Here is a 21,489-nt window from a genome sequence, read left to right on the forward strand (position 1 = left end):
AAGTTTGGGAAACATGTCCTATTACCATATTATAGTTCTGAGTGGATTTGCTTATAATCGATTTGGTTTGCCTCTCAATAAAACCTACTTTGTAGGCACTCAGTATCTTATGAACAATGAAAGCAAAGGTTTGTAAGATTTAGGAAAATGTATATAAGCAGGAAAAAGTGTCAATTTTGTAATTTAATTAAACAGTTGCTTTCCTTTTATAGATAAATAACCAGAAACTAGATGCTACATAAGTCTGAAATAAAAAACCTATTCAGAAATGAATGTTTGATCATAGGAATATGGCAGATTCTTAAGTGTTGATTATAACGAGTAGGAATGTCATGGATAAATAAAGCCAAAGCCAAGGAAAAAATCTGGTTGTAGGTGATGACCTTCTCCTCTCCCCTCTTCTCCACCCTACCCCACCCTACCTTTTTGAAGTTTGGTGATGTTGTCTGATTTGTGTTTTGTCTATTTCACTTATATAATTTGGTCTTTTGGAGATAATCTATTGGGCCTCCCTGGTGGCTCAGACAGTAAAGAATCCACCTGCAATTCAGGAGACCTGGGTTCGATCCCTGGGTTGGGAAGATCCCCTGGGGGAGAGCATGACAACCCACTCCAGTATTCTTGCCTGGAGAATCCCATGGACAGAGGAGCCTGGCTGGCTACAGTCCATGAGTCGCAAAGAGTTGGACATGGCTGAGTGACCGAGCACAAATATACTATTATATTAAAAACAAATAAACAAGCAAAGATGAAAAGCCAAGAATCTTCAATAGAATTGCCCAAAATCTGTTACCTGCCTAGCATTGTGTGAGCCACTAGAAATGAAAAGAACATCTCTTGTGGTTGGAGGATAAATATGAATGTTTTGCAGTGTCTGAATAATGTGCAGCCTGTTTTATCTACCAACTGGTTAATCAATTGCACGATAATTAAGAGTGAGAGATGTATATAGTACATCATACTGCCTGGTGTTTCTAGTCATTTGTAAGAGATTTGCAATACATTTGTAGAAAAAGATATCCCTCCCTGTGTGAATTAAGAGACAGAATTTAATAACGACAAGTATTCTCAACTTTGTGCATAATCCATTTGAAAGATGCACAGGTGGGCTCACTCACATTGATGGTGGGGTGTGAGACGACATGTAGATATAGATACTACAGTTAGTTCCCCTTTGTTGGGTATTGGGGCTCCAGAAATTTATTAGCGGCTTCTGCCTAGTCTCTCTTGTTAAACTTCCCCTTCCTTTTTTTTTTCTTCTTAAAGTCACCTTAATTTAGTAGGACTTTCCTGCTGTCACTGTGTACTGAGTATGAACGAGCCTATGATAAATGAGTTGGGTTCTCGCTTTTTTCTGATGAAAGAACTTCTAGGAGATATATTTAGTTTTGGGGGGGTTCCTCCAAACAATGTTAAGATCTGAAATTTTTTGCCATTTAGTATTCAAGATGCTAACATCAAAGGCTGTTCCTTCAAAGAACCTCATGTTGCTATTTAAATGGTAATTACTTTTCTTCTGGTTTAGCTCTGGGCTTGATAAATTCAGCAGACTTGGTATTTGTGTTTTATATTGTTGGTACAGAGAGATGTTTGAATCAAAAACATTAAATTCTGATTAGGAAGACAGTTGAGCACCTTGATTGAAGATCTGCTCCAGTGTTAGCTTAGGAAAAATCTTAAACTATGTTCCAGTGAAAATAAGTGAATGATCCTTTTGTTTTTCATGGTTATTTATTTTGTATGCATTTTTCTTTTTGTACTGGAAACAGTTTCCCATTTTACAAGTCATTCTAGCCTGCTGATGTTACTGAGGGCATAGTTTGATTTATTCCTCTGAGATAGATTGTTTTCATATAAAGAAGGATACTAGAATCGTGTTTGGTTGGGTTTTTTTTTTTTTCAATTAATTAATTAGGCTGCGTTGGGTCTTAGTTACAGCCTGAAAGATCTTTAGTTTTGGCATGTGAACTCTTGGTTGCGGCACGTGGGACCTAGTTCCCTGACCAAGTATTGAACCCTGGGTCCCCTGAATTAGGATTGCGGAATCTTAGTCACTGGACCATCAGGGAAGTCCTTAGAATTGTGTTTTTTAAAAGTGCTAGTCCTGGAACGCAGATGAACTGAATCACGATATTTAGGGGTCAGAGCACAGTATGGTTATTATAAAAACTTTCACCCCATAGTTCTGATGGGAACAACTGATACAAGCCAATCAAGTTTATCTAACAAGGTGCTAATTATTAATATTTTATGTTGTGTTTCTCTAGAGTATTAGGGGAAAAGGTATTTTCCTGTTTTTTAAAATCATTTTCCTGGGTAATTTCTGGAATTGTTATTGGATCCTTTCTTTCTTTGTAGAATTGAGCCTTCAGGAGCTCTGTTATTTTTTGTGTGTGCTCCATGATAAAGAAGCCCAACGTGTCTGTTGCTTAATCACAAAAATAAAACCCAATTTTTTTTTTCTTCTGAAATACTTTTGGTTAAGGGCAAAGAGATAAATTTGACTCTTGAGGTACCATGTGAGTTGAGGCATTTAGAAGAGAAGGTTGGGAATTGGATCCATTGTAGAAACTACAGGCTAAAGTCATTCTCAGAAACTTAATGTGTAATGGGATTTGATTCCGTGGTTTCAAATGACCTTTTGGTTATGGCAAGTTGTTTGAAAACCCCAGGTGGTCAGGTGAGTCTTGGCGAATCACCAATTCTAAGAATTGAGTGGGAGACATAGAGGCAGAAAAAAGACTTTTTTGGGTTTAGCACTATGTTGTATGTCTCTATTTCCTGACTATTCAGTTAGAGCTTCCTTTGAATATTTTATTATCTACTTGGTTTATAATCAGGACCACCCACCTGATTTTAGCCTGCTGACTTTTTTCCCCTGCCTTTTTATTCCCTCAAGCTCACAATGCATGTGTATTCATGTTTTTGCTTTCCATTCACGGAGATCTCCAGCTGGGAAAATATAGTGTGTACAATACTCTCTGCCTTCAACTGACATTGCTCATAAATTGCAACAGAAACACTGCTATCAGCAGCTTAATAGCAGGTAGAATACAGCTCTACATATCAAGTCTCAGCAGGATACAGAAGCTATGGTTACCAAATTTCCAAAGGAGAAGAGGAGGGGGGAGAAAGTTTTCTATCTGAGAATAACTGAAACAACATTGAAAATTGATTCACTGAAAGCAGCCTTTTGAAAAGGACTTAGAAGGGTTGCCTCAGTGGTTGCTCTGCTGTCACTTTTTGCTGAATTGTTATTTTTGAAGACCTCACAAGAGGTTTTTGTGGTGGAGCAGTGTAGAAAGGCAAGCTTGTTTGCTTCTTTTCTCTTTTTTCATCCCCCCCCCACCTTTTTTCCTTTCTTTTTACTCTATTCTCTTTTCTTCCCTCCCTCCCTCTCTCTCTCTCACCCGTTTCAAAGAAAAGGACTTTGATATACTTAATGAAAAGGGTACTGCTTAACTCTAATTCTGAGGTTGGGTGAGTAGGTGAGAGTTAGAAGCAGCACTCAGCCAAACCTAGCTCAGGTAAGCCTATATCTCTGGGTTTGACCCCTGGGTTGGGAAGATCCTCTGGAGAAGGGAATGGCAACCCACTCCAATATTCTTACCTGGAGAATCCCATGGACGGAGCAGACTGGCAGGCTACAGCCCGTGGGATTGCAGAGTCATACACGACTGAGCGACCAACACTGTATCTCTGGCAGAAAAGCATCCTGCCTATAACAAGGCTGTTGGCATTGCCTCTAAACTGCACTTTATTTTTGATCTGCACAGTACCTGTCCACTTTTTTGACCTCTGATTAAAGAGCATACAGTATGTAGCATTAGCATATCATGATGTTAATACTTGAGGCTAGGATGTAAAAATGGATACCCTTAATTATAGATTGTTTTTATGAAGAAAAGAAAAAAAAATAGCTGTTCCAGTGTGAGAATTTCCAGTGATTTTAGCACATCGTTTTATCTTAATAAGTGAGCTTATATTAATATTTTGAAAAGCCCCAAATTCCCCTCAGTGAAGAAAGGATTGCTGGTCTCCATCATCCTTTGTGAGTAGCCATAGCAGAATTCTGCCTCTTGCCAGAAGAGATTAGTGTGGATGGTGAAATAATTCTTGCTTTAAACCGAGTTAAGCTGTTGTATTAATACTCCTGTCAAAGGGCTCAGGCAGATAAAAAGTTCTCAGCCTCATTCCAAGCTCCTTGGTGACTTTTCCCAAAGGAATAACATAATACCTCCTGCCTCAGAATGTCAGAAAGTAATTAATCAAAATCATTATGCCCCATTTCTTTCCTCGTAAAACTCAACATGGTTTATGTATATCTTTTTTTGTTTGATGAACGTTTTTCTTGAAAGTCTGTTGGCCTAGTTTCTCTGGTAAGAATCACCTCACATGCTTAGAGCGTGAGTAGTGGTTAAGAATCAGTATTTTTAATAAGCACTCAAGGGGATTTGTATTATCCTTGGAGTCTGGGGGAAAAAATATAGAATGTGATTAGCCTGAGTTTGAAACCCATATCTATCATCTTGCTGGGGGGTGTGTTTGTGTGTGTGTGTGTGTGTGTGTGTGAAGAGATTGACGGATTTCTCTGTAGTCCAATCAGAAACCTGCCCTATATTTCCTCCAAAATTGGAACCTTGATTCCTTTTTTACTTTTTTTTTTAAAAACAACAAAACCTGAAGTGTAGTTGATTTACAATATTACATTAGTTTCAGGTGTACAGCATAGCGATTCAGTGTTTTTATAGATTATACTTCATTAAAAGTTATTACAAAAAGACAATAGCTATAATTCCCTGTGTTATACAGCATATCTTTGTTGCCTATGTATTTTATGTGTAGTAGTTGGTGTCTCTTAATCCCTCCTCTTTGGTAACCACTAGTTTTCGTGAGTATGTTTCTGTTTTGCGTATACACTCATTTCAGTTCAGTTCAGTTCAGTCACTCAGTCGTGTCCGACTCTTTGCGACCCCATGAATCACAGCACGCCAGGCCTCCCTGTCCATCACCAACTCCCAGAGTTCACTCAGACTCACGTCCATCGAGTCAGTGATGCCATCCAGCCATCTCATCCTCTGTCGTCCCCTTCTCCTCCTGCCCCCAATCCCTCCCAGCATCAGAGTCTTTTCCAATGAGTCAACTCTTCACATGAGGTGACCAAAGTACTGGAGTTTCAGCTCTAGCATCCTTCCTTCCAAAGAAATCCCAGGGCTGATCTCCTTCAGAATGGACTGGTTGGCTCTCCTTGCAGTCCAAGGGACTCTCAAGAGTCTTCCCCAACACCACAGTTCAAAAGCGTCAATTCTTCGGTGCTCAGCCTTCTTCACAGTCCAACTCTCACATTCATACATGACCACGGGAAAAACCATAGCCTTGACTAGATGGACCTTTGTTGGCAAAGTAATGTCTCTGCTTTTGAATATGCTATCTAGGTTGGTCATAACATTCCTTCCAAGGAGTAAGCGTCTTTTAATTTCATGGCTGCAGTCACCATCTGCAGTGATTTTGGAGCCCCAAAAAATAAAGTCTGACACTGTTTCCACTTTTTCCCCATCTATCTGCCATAAAGTGATGGGACCGGATGCCATGATCTTCGTTTTCTGAATGTTGAGCTTTAAGCCAACTTTTTCACTCTCCACTTTCACTTTCATCAAGAGGCTTTTTAGTTCCTCTTCACGTTCTGCCATAAGGGTGGTGTCATCTGCATATCTGAGGTTATTGATATTTCTCCCGGCAATCTTGATTCCAGTTTGTGTTTCTTCCAGTCCAGCGTTTCTCATGATGTACTCTGCATATAAGGTAAATAAGCAGGGTGACAAAATACAGCCTTGACGTACTCCTTTTCCTATTTGGAACCAGTCCGTTGTTCCATGTCCAGTTCTAACTGTTCACACTCATTTAAGTGATATCATATAATAGTTTGTCTTTGTCTGCCCTATTTCACTAAGCATAATATTCTTTAGGTCCATCCCTGTTGCTGCAGATGGCAGAGTTTTGTTCTTTTTTATGGCTGGCTGATCAGCGGCGCTTGAGTTGCTTCTGTATCCTGGCTATTATGAATAGTGCAGCTCCATGGTGTTTACTGTAGCTAACACTCTGCTTGGTTTAGGTATCGTGTGTTGCCCACCCATTCTTGCTAGACATCTTGGCCACATACCATCTCCACAGGCTAGGAAGGTGTAGTGACTGATTGCCAGCCATCCTGAGAACACCCCCTTTTCTAAAGCAAAGACAGCAAATGCTTGGGATGCAGCCCCAGGCTTTCAGCCTTCATTGGCTACTTTTGAACCCCGTAATAAAATAAAGCCAGTAGAACAAAAGGTTCTTAGTGCAAGTTTAGATAAACTCTACTTTGTAATGTTATTTTTGACATCATTCACTCAGCAGGTAGCACGTGTGCATGTGTGTTTAGGCTTCATTAAATGAGAAGAGGAGTCTCTTGTTCCCATGTCACTTACCACAAGACTTTGGTTATTGCTCATGCTCCAGGTTTTCTTTGCCCAAACTTCAGAGTCCTTTTCTTGATCGTCCCACTCCTCCAAAGCAATTTCTAATCTCTTGGATGAGTGTTAGTCTCACTGGAGCAAAATCCAGTGAGACTTGGCGGGTGGTCATTGGCTCTTGGCTGGTGGTCAGACCACTCAGCTGTGTGATGGGCCCTGAAGGGACCCTTTGCTCCCTGGAGAAGCACTGAGAGCCTGTTGACTGGCGTCCTGTTGCTGCTCACCTTGAGTGCTTGTGTGTGGATGCAGAGGATTACTGGAAGGGAAGGATGTTGGAGACTCAGCTGTGGTTTTGGCTCTGTTCTCCTTTGTCCTGGAAGCTGGGACCAGACATGTAATGTCTCTTAAGTCTTAGTTTCCTTCTCCATACAGAGAGCAAGTTTGGAATAAGTGATCTTCAAGATTCTTTTGTGCTTGAAAATTGCATGACTTTTTGATTTGCTTATATTATGAGAAATTCAGGATATGATATCATGAAACTCATTATATAAAATAAATAAGTGAAGTGGAAGTATCAGTTGCTCAGTCATGTCCAACCCTTTGCAACTCTATGAACTATCGCCACCAGACTTCTCTGTCCATGGGATTCTCCAGGCAAGAATACTGGAGTGGGTTGCCATTCCCTTCTTCAGGGGACATTCCCAACCCAGGGATTGAACCTGGGTCTCCTGCACTGCAGGCAGACTCTTTACCATTTGAACCAGCAGGGAAGCCCAAAATAAACTAGAGCAAAAGGTAAACCCCTTGATTCGAGGCTCCGTGTTCATCCTCTGTCCCAGTGTATATGGGGACATTGGGTCATTGTCACAAACTGAGCCAGACCCCCTGGGTTCCAATTCTCAGTTTCACAGCTTACTGCCTGTGTGATGTTGGGCAGTAACTCACTGCCTGCTTTATGCCCCAGTCTGTCCTTTGTAAAGTGGAGATGAATATCCTGTGCCTCACCCCCTAGTGCCCTCCGCCCCAACATACTGTGTTTTATAGGAGGATGGTGGCTCAGACGGTAAAGCGTCTGCCTGCAATGCAGGAGACCCGGGTTCGATTCCTGGCTCGGGAAGACCCCCTGGAGAAGGAAATGGCAATCCACTCCAACACTCTTGCCTGGAAAATCCCATGGTCAGAGGAGCCTGCGAGGCTACAGTCCATGGGGTCGCAAAGAGTCGGACACGACTGAGCTACTAGCTACTGGCTACTAAGTGACTTAAGTATCCGTAAGACATTTTCTTTTTTTTATTGTAGTATAATTGCTTTACAGTGTTGTGTTAGTTTCTGCTGTACAACAAATTGAATCAGCTATGAGTATGTATCTACTGGCCCTCCCTCTTGAACCCCCCTCCCCCATTCCACCCGTCTAGGTTATCACAGAGCATTGAGCTGAGTTCCCTCTGCTATATAGCGGCTTCCCACTGTATTACACTATATTACTATATTACTATCCCACTATATCACTATCTTACATGTTGTAGAGTATATATGTCAGCAGTACCCTTTCAGTTTGTCTACCCTGCCTCCCCCTGCGTCCACAAGTTCATTCTCTACATCTGCACCTCTATTTCTGCCCTGCACATAGGTTCATCTGTACCATTTTTCTAGATTCCATATATATGCATCAATATACTGTATGTATTTCCTTTTGACTTATTTCACGCTGTATGACAGACTCTAGGTCCACCCATATCTGTACACATGACTCAGTGTTGTTCCTTTTTAATGGCTGGGTACTGTTCTATTGTGATGTACATACACCACATCTTCTTTATCCATTCATCTGTTGATTGATGGTTGCTTCCATGTCCTGGCTATTATAGATAGTGCTGCAGTGAACATTAGGGTACATGTGTCCTTTTGAATTACGATTTTCTCAGGGTATATGCCCAGTGGTGGGATTGCTGAGTCATATGGTTCTGTAAGACATTTTAAATAGTGCCTAAAACATATTCAGTACAAAATGCACTTGTTAAATGTACAGGCAAACAAAAGCACAATCCTGAGCGTTGTAATATTTGTTGTAGGCAAAGACAGTAGTGTTCTTCATGAGCCTGCCAGCATATTCTCTAAAATGTGGGATTCTGCCTAGAGGATAGGAAGACCCTCATTCCTGTGGGTTCTCTTACAGTTACTAAGAGCAATGTTAATGTTATCAGTGTCCTTTCTGACAGTTCTGCCAGGCTAGCAGGTGTCTTGACAGCAAGACCTTCCAGCATGCTTGGGTGACCATGAGCAGAGAGAGATGCCATGGTCAGGGAATGCCTGCTCTTGGGATCTGCAGTGAATGAACACTCGTTCCCAGGAGGCCACTTTGAGTGCTTGTCAGACAGCTTTCCTGTGGGTCGTGTGCAGTGTAACCTACGGGAAGAGGCATAGAACCGGTGTCATGGGGACAGTTCTTCATGGGTAAATGTTGATTGCCCCCTTTCCAGCCCCCAAACTCACGTCAGTAAATTTTTTTTTTTAGTTTCTGAGGAGACTGTGAGTGGAGCCTAAGTAAAAATGATCTTGGAGGATTGATTATAAATAACATGCATTCTCAGTTGAATTGCTGATTCATATTAAAGTAAATAAAAGTTTATGTGTCTATCATCCTCTCCCCTCATCATACCCTCTGCATCTGCCTTGACTGTATTTACTCCTGTGTTGATTACTGGCATTTCTAGTATTGGTGTTATGTCCATTTTTTAGAATAGCTGTTTTTATAATTTATAATACAATTCTACTTTGTAGAATATTTGCCTGCATACCATGATTTACATATACTTATAAGATTTCTATTAAAAATATGCCTTCACATAAAATCAGGCTACTTTAATTAACTAATTAACTAGAATTCAGTATTAAACGCCACAATCTGATAAGCCCATTAAAACACACGAGCAAACCCAATTTATATGTTGATCATTTGAGTTGTAGAGACTAGTCAAAGTGAGTTACCAATCTTCTGGGGCAGAGGGAACTGCCTTTACTATATTGTGAAGAATATGGAAGAGGTTGGTATCCATCTGCCTTGTATGAAGAAGCAGGCACATCTCCCAAATTGCCCAAAGATGTAACGTTTTAAAAGAAACTATTTGTGTTATTGGGGGAACAGGGATATGTTCACCGGGAAAGAAAACCATCATTCTGTGTTTCAGTTGGCACCGGGCAAGTCCCTATTAGAAGTCATAGGCTCCTTGTTGAGGAATGATGCTTGTACCACTTCCAGTAACGTTAACCAAGGGGCAGATGATGTCATCTGTGCCAACAAGGATCACACCTGGAAAAACATCACTCAAAGCATTACCCGAGTCTTCCACCGGTAATAATCATGAATGTGTGACCCTGGATTTGCATTGCTGAGCAGTAAGTTAAATAATTGTATATTTCCTTGAAATCAGCTTCTAGTAATCACACATGCAGATTGAAAACCACAGCTTTAAGATTTACATTCAGCAAATAAAATTTATGTTCCCTGAAAGGCAAAGAAGGCTGTCATTTCATGCTTCCTAAGCTTCATTGTCTGTTTCCCTTTGGTACACACAAGCCGCCCAGAACGCACCAACGTCCGTCCCATTATAGAGACAGAGCTTTCTGCTCTGTCAACTTTGTTTTATAAAAGCTCTGTTTTCTTTATTACTTTATCTATTACATCTGTAACATTTATTTAAGCAATGACAGATCTCTCTTTGGGGCCCAGAGTCTGGGAGAAGAACCAGTCGCAGGCTACTGGGAGGAGATTTGTTGGATCCGACTGTTCATTAAATTGAAGAAGCAAGGGGAGAGGTTTAGAAGATCTGGATCTGCCAGGACTGGGCGGGTTATGGTCCATGTTGAGAGCTTCTGCATCATGTGAGCAACAAATGTACCTCGTCAATTGCTTTTGTAATAGTTCATTAGAAGTGAATGGCTTTTGAAATCACAGAGGAAAGCTCCCGGTTTAACTTACAAGAATACTTAGTTCACAAAATTTTCTAATAAAAAATAGATAAATAAAGCCAAATTGTTTACATCTATATTATCATCAAGTTATTTTAAAAATGGAAAGAATCAACTGAGATGGGCTCTCTTAATTAATAATTATCAGAATCAGGTGATGAATACTCAGTGTCATGGTTTTTCACTTTTATATTTTGATTTGTGTATATAGTTATAATGTAGTGGTTGGTCTATGCTTTTATTCATTTTTTTGTTGCAGTGTAGTTGATTTACAATGTTGTGTTAATTTCTGCTGTACAGCAAAATGGTTCCGTTATACATGTCTATGTATATACATACACTCTCTTTCATATTCTTTTTTGTTATGGTCTATCATAGTATACTGAATATAGTTCCCTGCACTACAGTAGGACCTTGTGGTTTATCCATTCCATATGTAACAGCCTAGATCACCTCAGCCTCCCACTCATCCTTCCCCCAACCCCCTCCCCCCGGACAACCTTTCATCTGTTCTCTATGCACATGATTCTGTTTCTGTTTCATAGATAGGTTCATTTGTATCACATTTTAGATTCCACATGTAAGTAATATCATACGGTATTTGTCTTTCTGACTTCACTTAGTACAGTAATCTCTAGTTGCATCCATGTTGCTACAAATGGCACCGTGTCATTCTTTTTTATGGCTGAGAGGTATTCCATCGTGTATATGTACCGCATCTTCTTTATCTGTTCATCTGTCAATGGACATTAAGATTGTTATCATGTCTTGGCTATTTTGAATAATGCTATTATGAACATAGGGCTTGCTTGTATCTTTTTTAATTAGAGTTTTGTCCAGATACACGCCTAGGAGTGGGACTGCTGGATCATATGGCGACTGTATTTTAGTTTTTTAGGGGACTTCCATAGTGGCTGCACAAACTTATATTCCCACCTACAGTGTAGGAGGGTTCTTCTGTGCTTTTATTCATTTTGTTGTTTCACTTGCCTTAAAACAAAAACTCACTTAATTGAGTACCTATTCTTTGCCAGGCACTTTGAAAGAGCTAGTGCTTAGCCTTTCTGAGTGGTTGGCAGGTAAAAATCGGGCATGTGAAATGTGACAGAAAGTTCTGTGATAGAAGTATCCTCAGATGCGTCAGGCAGCCTCAGGGCTTCCTTGAGTTCAGGCACCTGAACTTGGACTCCAAAGATTAAGGCAAGTCCAGGTTTCCTAGGCAAAAGATAGGAACAAGGCATGAAGTGATCTATTATTGTGTGCCAGGAACGTTTCAATGCACTCTGTGGTGTGAGGCAGGGGAGAAGTAAGTGGTGAGTGGGGCGGGGTGGGGGCGGTAACCAAGGCCTGCCTGGACTGTGATATCGATGAAAGGGAGGGAGTGGAGATTGGTTGGGAGTGGAGATTGGTTGGGAGTCAGAGTAGGTGTGACTTGATGACCGATGAGATATGAGTGCTTAAATAGAAGTAGACGTCTGGGGGTGTGAATTGCAATTCCTTTTAAACATGTCTAAAATCCTAAGAAGTTAGAAATGTAGTCTCATCCCTTGGTTTTATACTATGGATAGATAATACCATCTAAGCGGTTAAACATAGGTTGCATATAGAAGTGTTTCCAGATTCTGTGCTTTTCCCAGACCGGTGTTTTCTCTGACAAGGTACTTATAAGAGAGATGAGTAATTTAACAAATTAAGCATTTAAGCATTGGTGTGCTGATAAATGGGACTTCCCTGTAGCTCAGACAGTAAAGAATATGCCTGCAATTCTGGAGACCCAGGTTCTATCCCTGGGTCAGGAAGATCCCCTGGAGAAGGAAATGACAATCCACTCCAGTATTCTTGCCTGGAGGATCCCATGGACAGAGGAACCTGGTGGGCTACAGTCCGTGGGGTCTCAAAGAGTCAGACACAAATGAGTGACAAACAGGGGGAGGTGCAGATAGTTAACTACTGGGGTGGGAGTTGGGGACTGGAGGAAGAGAACACCCATGTGTATTCTCTGCTGTTTGCTGTGGTATATATTCTCACCATGGTCACTTTCAAGCTTCCAAGACTGGTGTCTCCTGTGGAGCTGGGAAAAGATGCATGAGCTGGCCTGCAAGCCCACTACTGATCATCTGTTACAGTGCTGTGACCTTGTGGATTCCCGTCCATGCATGCGTAGTTCCTTCATGAAATTGTGTTGTTCATAAACTTATGTTTATTTAACCTTATACAATGCATTTAGAAGCATGCTATCAAAGGTCAGCCTGCCTGCCTTCAAATCTCTGACTGGGGGCAAGTCGGTCAGTTAAACTTTCTTACTCATTTGTTCATCAGTAAAATAGTGATAATAAAAGAACCTGGCATGTAGGCGCTGAGAAATAAATGAGATAATCCATGTAAAAACATTTCTTCTTGTGCCCTACACATAGTAAAGCGCTCAATCAGTGTTCTTATATTTATGTTCTGTCTTTACCCCCTGGGGACAGTAACACAAATGTTAACTGCCTGTTGTGTAAGATAATGCTGATTTTAATAGTTTTGGATTGCCATCTTTGCAGCTTCAGAGGAGACCCCAAATGCTACTCTATACCAAGATTCAGTGAACAAATCTCGAATTCATTTTAGTGATCAATTTGGCCCTTTTGCAGCTTTAATATTATTGACTCTAAGACAGAGTCTGTTTTTATATATAGCAGCTACTTGAATATTTTAGTTGAATCTTTTCTCTTAATTTCTGGACATTGAGACATAGAAAGACCTTTTGTATAAGAACAGGGTACGCATGCAGTTTTGTCTTGAGTACATTACAAAATAAAATGTTTGGCCCTTGTAGCCCATGATACTTTCGAGTATCATTTGATACTCGAATGCTTTGACCATGCATTCTTGGTTGAATTAGAAAATTCTCTTTTTCTTTAAAATTAAACTTGAATGGCATCAGAAAATGTAATCCGCAGCACCAAGAAACTTTGTTTTCTTAACTAGCACCCCTTGGGAAACCTTATCAAATCTAGTATTACATTCACATACCTTGGAGTCAGTACACTATCAAATGAAAAATGGCTCTCTGTTCACTCATTTGGAAAAACGCACTAATTTCTGTTACTAATTCATACACTGGGATATACGAAATAAAGTAGCATAATCGGTCTCGTGGCTAAATGTTGTCGGACTTCATGACCCAAAACCTCTAAATCAAAAGCTCAGTAAAACACTCAGCCATTTGGATTTTCTGCCCTTTTTTTTTTCCTGTATCCAAGAAGTTTGATTTCTTCAGTGTCCACATGTAATTTTCTCCCTGGCACGAGTCAGACTCAGGCTGTCGGTCAACAGTTTCAGCAGGTCTGGGGGCACTTTGCTGTGTGGCTGGCTTGGTCTGGGCACCCATTGCACTTGAGGGACAGCCCTGGGTACCCTGGTGCTGACCTTTTACCAGGCCCCTCTCTTCTGGGAGGGCTATTTTGATCTGCCTGGTTTTTCTTTCAGAGAAAACTGAGAAAGCCTTTGGACCAGTAATTCTGCAACTGCTTTTAGAGTGCGACATTCCTCACACAGAACCTGAGTGGCGTTCTGTACCCTCACCCTCATCCAGTCAGTTGCTAGCTGCTAACAAATCTAACTTCCCGTTTTAGCTGGAAAAGGTCTTTAAGCAAAGGACATTAGAAGGAAATAATATGTTTCCACCTCATTTCTCCATCAAGCATTTTCCTGCCCTGTGTACTAATCCCCACAGATACTTGATGTGGGGGAAAAAAAATTAATGTTCCGTATGGCAGCTCCCAAGTGTTAGTATTGTCCCACCAAACATTCTATGTTTGTGTCGGTTATTAGAGATTCAGGATATGAGGTGGATACAAATCAGATTTTGGTGGAGACGGGGAGGGAGGGAGAGACACAGAGAGAGAGTGTGTGTTTTCATTCAGGAGAATTACAAGGAAACCTGGAAAGATGTTGAAATGTTGAGTCAGGTCTTCTTTCCGTGGAAGGAGGTGTATAAAACACACCCTGATGATGAGCAGCAATTAACAGTGCATTACTTTCTGGAAAAGACTTCAAACTGGCTGCCCTGCAGGTCAGAGTCAATAAAGACTGAGTTACTAACAATAGCCTTTCTCTCTTGCTGAAGCCTTGGACTTAACCCTAACTTCATCAGACCGGAGTAGGGGAGAATAATGTGAACAATGGGAGTCTTGGAGGTTGACTTGGGCTTAATGCTCGGAGGCCGTAAAGGCTGTCAGAGCATTTGATGGATTGGCTCTCACGCCTTAGTCCCCAGGGCAAAGCAGGAGCGTTCCTACCTCTTCTGAGAGGCTTGATGTGCCACCTGGGGTCAGAACTTATCAGCCTGCAGGGCTAATGTTTCAGATGAGGCCAAAGTGCAGTCAATAATTTATACGGAAATTTGTGCTCGGAGTCACAAGGAAAGCACGTTTTGACACAAATTCTTATTGGTCCTAAAAAGAAGTCCAGGTCAACGTCAAATCTTCCTGCTGACCCCACTGCTGTGTGTATGAATAACACTCAATGGCAAACTTAACTAAAGAATTCAAATCTTCATGGGATATTTCTTTAGCGTTTATCATGTGAGGCTAAATTTCAGAATCTATAAGTGAATTGGGGAAGGAAACACTGGCAATTTGGAATTTATTAAAAAGCAAAAGAAAACCACCTCTAGGATATAATCATAGGACTTTGGAAACCAGCACAGTGTCCATGGCAGTGTTGGTTTACAGACTATAAAACTGAGGTCTGTGGTACTGACTGCATGGAGAGAAAATGTTAGGGAATATCAAGGGCTAGAAGGGATACAGGAATTAGGTTACAGTTAGATAGATGCCTTGAATCTTTCATCAGGTTTGCAGAAGATACATCACCCAAAGTTAGCTGAGATGGCTGCGTGTGACTGTGTACACGTGAGTGTATGTACAGAGCATCTGCGTCCACATAAACACATGTATTTAAACACACGATACATAGAAGCGTACAGCCAAGCAGTGACACCAGCGAGGCTGGTCAATCAATAACCAGCTAAGTTTTGTTCTGCTCCAGCAAAACGATGACTTGCTCCAGTAAGTGCTAACAAAGGCACTTTCCCCATGCTCAGCTCTCAGAGAGCACTATTAGTCACGCTTCATTAGGCTTGTTTACAGAAAAGAGCTGGTCTCTAAGCACGTTATTGAAATACTTGTAACTCTGTGGGGCTGTTTTCTTCCCTGAGAGATAAGAACTTTGGAATCTGAGGTGGGGGAGGGTGGGAAGACAGCCTCTGACCATTATCATGAAAACTGGTCTTTTCAGCTGGGGTCGGAAAGATGAGTTTGCATTTAACCTCTCTGCATCCCCAAGAGCCTTGCTGCTGGGCCTGGTTTCTGTTGTCAGGTGGTGGGGACCTTGGATTTTTAATTTTGATAATTTAGACAGATGTCAGGGGTTCAGTTCACTGTTCTTGAAAACTTGATATGAGGTTTCCTTACCCCCAGTCCAGAGATGAGGCTTCAGTGATTTAGATTGCATTTCGTAGTGGCGTTATTGCTGGGTGGTGAAATGAGGAAATGTTTGCTTTAAATAATGGATATGATAGGAAGGATGACTTTATATTGGTTGAAACTGGTGGTAGGTCTAGAAATAACAAAACTCCTTTTTTTTAAAAAAAATGAAGTGTAGTTGGTTTACAATGCTGTGTTAATTTCTGCTACACAGCAAAGTGATTGGTTTACGTATATATGCGTTCTTTTTTTTTTTTAATATTCTTTTCCATTATATATCATAGGACATTGAATATAGTTCTCTGTGCCATACAGTAGGGCCTTGTTGTTGATCAAAAATAATACAAGTCTTTAATATTGGAATTTGCAGCCCCTAAGATTCTGAGAGACAGATACAACACATGTACAATAAGCCTGGTCACCAGGAATACAGGATAAGTAGAGCAGGTGCCCGTGTCTGACAGTGCTTCTCTGGAAGAGACACAGGAGGCCTTGCTTGATGCTGGCTTTATTTCTGAGGAGATTCTTAGTATGGTCACATCTCCCTCCACCTGGATTCCAGGAGAGTCCAGAGGTGACAAAGCCCGAGTTCATTTGCTGTCTGACTGTTTTGTGTCAGTGCGCATGTTAATTGCTTTCCATAACGTACACGTTCTTTGATACTCATCCCTACTCTGTAGATGGGGAAATGGAGGCCCTGAGAGGTATAGTTCAAGGCGAAGCAGCTTTGAGCCCGGCGAGTCTGTCTCCAGAGCCGTCTCTTCAGAAGTTCAGGCTATTTTATTAGATCCCCAGTGACTCTTACCCTTTCTTTTTCCCTTGTCCAGTCCTTCCTTGCAGTACAACTGACTGCAATCTGAGCTTGATTAGACTTGATTCCTTCAGTTTCTTTCTTTTTTCAAAAATTGCATTCTGAACCGGAGCCGTAATTATGCGGCTTTACTTAGCAGAGGGTGTGAATTACCTGCGACGCTGCCTGCCGGGCATGGCCAGGTCCAGGTGAGAACAGGGAGGGTCACTGGTGACAGAGTCCTCACTCACCCATTGCCTTTCATTGTTAGGGTGCGGATTTTGCCTTCTCTGACATCTGCATCCCTTGTTTCCTTTTTATTTGTGCAAAGATGATGCATTTTAGGTAATACACAAAATATACCCCTTTGTGTGCCATATACATTAATCAGGGCCTTCCTATTTGCTTACAACACACAGAGCCTTCCCGTTTACTTAAACACACACACACACACACACACACACACACACACACACACACACAGTTGAGAAAGGCAGTTCCCTGTTTTTCAGCTGCTGTTGTAAATTGCTATTTTAAATTTCAGCAAGTGGAATAATAGCAGAGTGATCATTTCCAGTAAATGCTGTTGGCCTTTGTAAAGAATGGCTTGTTCAGAGGTTTTATGATTTACGGGGACACAGCTGGTGGCCAGCAGAGCTGTAGGAATGTGTGCTCTCCTGGGCCCCGTAGAACTGCAGATGAAAAGGGCCCAGAGCTGGCACAAAAGCAAATAAGCGCTCTGGCTTTAAATAAAGCATCATAATTTATATGAAGCCTGGCTCTTCAGTCCCAGGGAGATGCGTGCATCAGTAGCAGCTTTTTGATGTGAGGTAATTGTCAATTGGTTCCCACCGTCTCCTTGTATCTCAAGGACTGGGGATGGTAAGAAAGTATTTTAAAACGCAGTCCCCAGATCTGCAGTTGTGTTATACAGATTCTGCCGAGCAGTCCAGTAGCATTTAAATCTGCTCATCACCCACCGAGATTGATCTGCAAGAAGTAGACAGATGATGAAAGGTTTCTGAGAACTGATGCCTCCATAACCCTTTCCTGAGCCAGCCTACCTCCTTCCCCAAATATGTGAGCGTTTTCTGTCTTAGATTTTATTTCCTTTGCATCTTTCTGTTTCATTCATCTCAATGATTACTTTGCCTCCCCTCTTGCTCCTCCTTCTTCTGCTCCTGCCTCAGGGGAGCACTGGGTAAGAGACAGACGGGAGGCATTGGATAAGAGACAGACGGCAGCCTGCATCAGGAGCCAGGGGACCGGGCTGGTGTCTGTTGAATTCCTGGCTTCCTGCGCTTTTCTTCCCCTTTAGCCCCAGAGACCCCTCTTTTAGGGGCAGTGGTGTTGAGGGGAATGTCCTGCCTTCAGGATAGTCTGTCTTTGGTCTGGTTTTGCTGGTCTATTTCCCTGCTTTTCAAGTTGCAGAAACAGCATTGTGGAGATCCTGGCTGTAGAAGTTGTTAGCTGAAAAGATCCTGTAATTAATATTAAGTACAGGAAACGACTGGGCCTGATGATTTGAAAGGCCTGCATTCTTTCAGTTGCTTATCTTCAGTGGCCCGAGAGGCTGCAAGTGGGAGTATGTAGAGGCTATTTCCTTCTCCTCCTGGGGGGATGCTGGCCGTGTGCTGTCTGCCCAGGGCCCCTCCTGCATTGCTGTCTCCAAAAATAACCCTCTTAAAGGAATGATGTGTTAAGAGGTAATAAAATAACAACCATATCCTTATCATGGCTCATTGAAGGCCTCCTTCAGTAAATACTTACCAAATACCTTCCTCAAACTTTGAAACGCTTTTATTTAAAGGAAGAAAAGAAATTATTTCCCAACAAGCTAATAATTGAGGCTTGTGAGCCTGGATTGGGGGAGGGGAGGCGATTCTGTTACTGTTGGCATTGAACCCTCGTCTTCCCAGGGAGAAAGAGAGGCAAGAGCGGAGGCCTGGGGAGAGGTGAGACATCATTCTCCTATTCTAATGAGGAAATAGTGCCTCAGAAAAGGAGAGGGTGCAGAGAAACCTGCTGGCACTTGAAGTCATTCATTTAAGTGCATCTTGATTTCACATAAACCAGTGCCTGCCTGCCAAGGAGCAGAAGTCCAAGTTAAGAACTTTGCCCCAGAAACTCAGAGTGGTGCTATTGCTTACTTCCATGTTATCAAGCCTCAAGGGATACCTTACTGAAACATTCCATCAAAGACGAGAAATGAAACCTCTTTGTACAAATGTGTACATGTGTGCGTATGTGTGTACATATACTCCGCACGTGTACCTGTTCAGTTAATGCATTTAAATTGCCCTAAATGTCTGTCTCAGAGACTGTTTTTTCTATTCCGTCTCTTTTTTCTCCCTTCTGCCTCTCCCGCTCCTTCATCTTTTATCTCTTACCTGTTGTGTTTTGGCTGAGCCTTAATGGATCACAGCCTGAAAAGCGTCTTCTTGGGACACGAAGGGTGATTTTTGATGCAGCCTACATAAGTGTTTGTGACTTGCTGCCCTTGTTGAAGCAAGCTAAGGGGCCTGTCCTGTCTGCAACCCACAGTCCCAACTGTGGCATCATCACCTGTCCGGCTGTCTGTCCCCAAGCTGGGACTTGGCACAGAAACTAGTAGCGAAACTGCCTAAGGAGCACCGGCTATATATTGTGGTGTTAATGGCTGCTGTATTTGATCTAAGTGTGTTTGTGTGTGTGTGTGTGTATGTGTGTATATACATATTTAAAACTAGCCTCAAGCCATTAAGCACAGTGTTGCTTTAGGATGTATGTGTCTGCCTAACTTAAAAGCAATTTTTTTTGTAGTTATTACTGATCATATTTAAAATGACACCTATAAACTATGAAACTTGCTAAAACATAAGCACTGATTATTAAAAGAAGTAAAGCACCTCTTATGTAAATATTATTTGGGCTCTAATGATCTACTGATCTAAAGTGTTTTGATTTTTTTTTTTTTTAATTACATTTTGGGCTCTCAGAATTTTCATGAGTGCTGAAACTTGCGTAATTCTTGGTAGTGAAAATACCGTCATCATCCGTAGGCAGTGCAAGCTTCCATGCAAATATGTGGGGTGGTATTTCTGTGTTCCCCAGGGGTGCCTGACACAAGCCTTATTCCTGCTCCCTCTTTGTACCCACAAGACTTATTCACAGGCCATTGTGTTTTCTAGAAGTGGAGAAGGATAATGTTTCTAGGGAAGCGAGAAAAGAAAAGCGGTGAGAGCTTCTTTGCGCTGACCAGTCAACTGGATATCGACCACCTGTCTTCACGGGAAAGAAATAGATGGCAGTGAATAAGCGAGAGTCTAGTTTTCCAAGAAGCTCAATGATTTTCCCAAATCAATACAGCTCATCAGGCCTCAGAACAAAGGCTGCAGGGGAGGCGACAGTGATGGAAGTGGCTCTGTGTTCTTTTGTGTATTAAACCATAAGACCCATGGGGAAACAAGGTTTCTTTAGCCAGTGGTTTTTTTGTTGTTGTTCCTTCTTTTTAGAGCTTATTCTATGTATTTTGGGTGGCGAGGGTGGGGAATCCTTTCAGGTTTTTTTTTTTTTTTTTTTTAAGATTTCCATAGATTGTATCCTGATGATAAAATGGACTTTTTAAAGAGATAAGCTAGTCAAGTAAGAAAGATACCGTCTTTAAAAATGTAGATTAGAAACAGCATTTTGCAATTGCTTCTTGGTATTGGTTTAGCATATTTATTTGGATTAAGGTCTTAGATTTTTTTCTTGTTATTTATGGACGGGCTTTAGATGAACCAAAAAGAACTGTCTCAGTGTTCAGATTAACCTGTGGCAAATAAAGAATCATAAGTCTCCTCCCATAAATGAACCTTGTTCTTAATGTCCTGAAAATAACACCAAACCCTGCGAGGAATGCTGAACTGTCATTGGAGAGGTTATAATTAACATAGATAGAGTGGTGGCAACATTTTCCAGCCCTCGACAGAGAACATTTATCCAAACCAGCAATCTTTAGCCCTTCAGTCCTTTAATCTTTAAGCTCACTGTGCTTTCATAAAGCTGGACGTGAACACCAGAGCAGTGTGTCTCTGGGGTTTATGATGGGGGTGGCAGCACAGGAGGGTATAAAGTGTTTCATTGCACTTCCCCTTGTTAGTGCTGCCCTATCTCCCAACTCCATTGCCTCCACTATTTGTTCAGATAAAGCCCAGTGTTCAGGGTGACTAATCGCAGCACTGTGTTCCAGATGGTTTGATTACAGGATGTGGTTAAAGTGGCTCTTCAAACATTCAGCCCAGCAGTAGAGCTCTTTAAAAAAAAAAAAAAAAAAGGAATTTTCTGGCCACGTGACTCTTACTTTTCTGGTCCTGATGCTCTCTGTATCCTTAGCAGAGGTAATAGCAAATAGTCCCTCTTCTCTTTGTTAGGTGCCTCATTGGCAATCCGATTGTGAATTTAAAATCCCCCCCAAAGTCTGCTTTCCTGTGTAGCTCAGTTGGTAAAGCATCTGCCTGCAGTGCGGGAGACCTGGGTTCAATTCCTGGGGTCGGGAAGTTCCCTTGAAAAAAGGAAATGGCAACCCACTCCAGGCAGTAGTCTTGCCCGGAGAATCCCATGAACAGAGGAGCCTGGCAGGCTATAGTCGGACGTGACTTAGTGCTATCTTTCTTTCTTTCCAAGAATGATAAACTCCACTTTGATCTTTGAAGAAGACCTATCTATAAGGCTGGAAGCTCTGAAGCCGGAAAAATGAATAAGTGTACTAGACAAGACTTGGCTTTTTAAATAGTACCCGTGTTGGATACAATAAAACCAGCACAACAAAATACGAGAGGGAGGGCATTCA

The 21,489-nt window shown here is 41.6% G+C and overlaps 1 protein-coding gene and 1 long non-coding RNA gene across 13 annotated transcripts in view; both read left to right on the forward strand.

Annotated features, from left to right (window-relative positions):
* The window catches only part of ZNF608 (zinc finger protein 608), a 130,613-nt gene that overhangs the window by 74,213 nt on the left and 34,911 nt on the right, over positions 1-21,489 (forward strand). The window lies entirely within an intron of this gene.
* Positions 13-20,943, forward strand: LOC147368973 (uncharacterized). The gene is made up of 2 exons (XR_015167043.1): positions 13-9,842; positions 10,177-20,943. It is a non-coding gene; the product is annotated as an uncharacterized LOC147368973 (long non-coding RNA).

This window comes from Bos grunniens, chromosome 7 (genome assembly GCF_055505025.1).
Source record: "Bos grunniens cultivar Pamir isolate PY7600 chromosome 7, Bosgru_T2T1.0, whole genome shotgun sequence".
Lineage (NCBI taxonomy): Eukaryota > Metazoa > Chordata > Mammalia > Artiodactyla > Bovidae > Bos > Bos grunniens.